Consider the following 2593-nt stretch of genomic DNA (forward strand, 5'->3'; position numbering starts at 1 on the left):
CCAAGAAACTTGCACCAGCGAAAGAGGAGGGGCTGATCGCAGCGCTGCACACTCACGCACGCACAAACAGAGGGGGAGGGGGAGAGAGGGAGAAGGAAAGAGAGAGAGACTGACTCCTACCTGTTTTTAACCCCCCCCCCCCCAAACAAGCTGCGGTTCCCCCTCCAAGCAGGACATACATTCAGGTTTCTTCCCAGCAGGCGAGGAGTCTGCTTGGAGTTTTCATCTCCTTTATGAATAAGCTCATGTACAGAAGTAATTGAGTCGTCTTTTCCCAAGATAGTGGGGTTTCCTGCAGGGGGGGACTTTCTGGTCTACCCTACCCTCCTGGGATTTCTTCGTGGTGTCCCATCCTGCTTAGTGAGGATCCTCCCCGACTGGCAGCAGAACTGCTTGACCACGAAACCAGACTGGGTATGATTAAATAAAAGAGGCATTAACTCTCATGCAGATTGGAATCAAATAAAATATTCAGCCACTGTTTGTACTGAACTAAAAAAACACTGCAGATTTTTTGAAAATGCTACAAAGATAAGAGTCAGAGCACTCTGAGAAAGATGAGAGCTATGCCAGAGGTTCAACCATACTGGACAGGTCCCATCAGAGGAGTCAGACAAAGAGTGTCTCTCCCATAAAAAATATGGTGAGACGTAAATTTCAGAATGCCATACCTGCTCAGATGTCGCCCGGGTTAACAAGGTCCGCGCTAGATATTGGAGTTCCTGGATATCTGGTGAAAAATGGGTTACAGGACTCAGGACTGTTGACTGAGCAACCAGGGCCAGCAGCTGCAGAACTACTGGAAGAAAAGGTGTTTACCCATCGCAGATACACAAGTACATCAGATGGTTGAAGAAGAAAAAATGGCTTTGGAAGAATATCTGAAGAACAATGATGAAGATGCACTGAAATTAGTATATCAGGAAGGCTTACTAACTACTGGAGAGACCAAACTGACCTACAAGAAAGACCAAATAAAGAACAGAATAGAGGCATGGGAAGACAAAGCACTACATGGCCAATACGTTAAAAAAATAGCTGGGAAAGCAGATGATAACAAGACCTGGCAATGGCTAAGAGCAGGAAAATTGAAGAAAGAGACCGAGGGACTAATTCTGGCTGCACAAGACCAAGCCTTAAGGACAAATGCATATAAAGTCAAAATTGAGAAGACAGCAACAGACAGTAAGTGCCGCCTATGCAAAGAAGATGAAGAAACAGTGGACCACCTGGTAAGCTGTTGCAAGAAGATTGCACAGACTGACTACAAGCAGCGGCATGACAAAGTAGCAACAATGGTGCATTGGAAGATCTGCAAAAAATATCATTTGCCTGTAAGCAAAAACTGGTGGGATCATAAAATAGAGACAGTCATAGAAAATGATAAAATTAAACTGCTCTGGGACTTCAGAATTCAAACAGACAAGCACTTGCAACATAACACCCCAGACTTAACAATTGTCAATAAGAAAGACAAAAAAGTGTGGATAGTGGACATGGCAGTGCCTGGAGACAGCAGAATAAATGAGAAAGAACTGGAGAAGATAACAAAATATAAAGACCTACAAATAGAAATAGAAAGATTGTGGCAAAAGCAAGCAAGGGTAGTACCAATAGTGATAGGCTCCTTGGGTGCAATCCCAAAACAACTGGAGCACCACTTGAACATCATTGGCATTGACAAATTCGCTATTAGTCAATTGAAAAAGGCGGCCCTACTAGGAACTACTTCCATCCTGCGACAATATCTGTAATACCATCAAACATCCACATCTGCCTATCCCAGGTCCTGGGTAAGGACTCAATAGGTAGACAAAATGCCAAATCCAGTCTGAACATCTGGCTGACTGTGCGATGATCCATACTAATAATAATAAACAACACTGTGTATGAAAGGGAGGAGAGGGGAAAGGGAAGGGAAGGAAAGGAAGATTAGCTGAGTTTGGACAGGACCGCAAACTATCCAATTGTTTTTTTAGGATGTCGCAGGAAGTAGGTTGACTCAATGATCAAGTTAAGCAGTTCTGTAAATGATGCCATCACAGCATAGTCATGCCAGTTCACTTTGTACTATGACCTAAGCTCCCAGACCCATAGTAAGTTAAATACTAACCTAGCTTAATGTGTGGTGTAAACACAGCTGAATGAACCTGCTTAAACCTGCCATGTGAACACCATAGAATTGTCCTGCAAATCCAGAAAATCAGATTAACTGAGTGAAACGTGGTTCAGCTACTCAAAGGTGAGCACATCAGGGAAGCCCATTGATTTCTCTTGGGTCTGTGAGATTTTCCACACTAGAGAATCCAGAAGGCCTTTCGCCAGTGGTGGGATATGGAGCATTCAGGAGACATTTCACCAAAGTAAATGAACCATTTGTAGCAGGAATGGGGGAAAGGGGAGGGGAGAGGTCCGTGGATGACTCACTGCTGCAAAAACAGGTGCGGGCTCAGCAAAAGTGCTTCAAAGGTAAAGGGGAAGAAGAGATTCTAATGTTCGGTTACTAATTACCTGGGCAACCAGCCTGGGCTGCTATTGGAAGCTGGCCCAGGGGATGGGAGAAAGCAAGTTCAATCAGGGAAAGCCAAGAAAA

The sequence above is a fragment of the Crotalus tigris genome, unplaced genomic scaffold (assembly GCF_016545835.1).
Source record: "Crotalus tigris isolate CLP2741 ecotype Arizona unplaced genomic scaffold, ASM1654583v1 scf7180000024338.4412243, whole genome shotgun sequence".
NCBI classification, from domain to species: domain Eukaryota; kingdom Metazoa; phylum Chordata; class Lepidosauria; order Squamata; family Viperidae; genus Crotalus; species Crotalus tigris.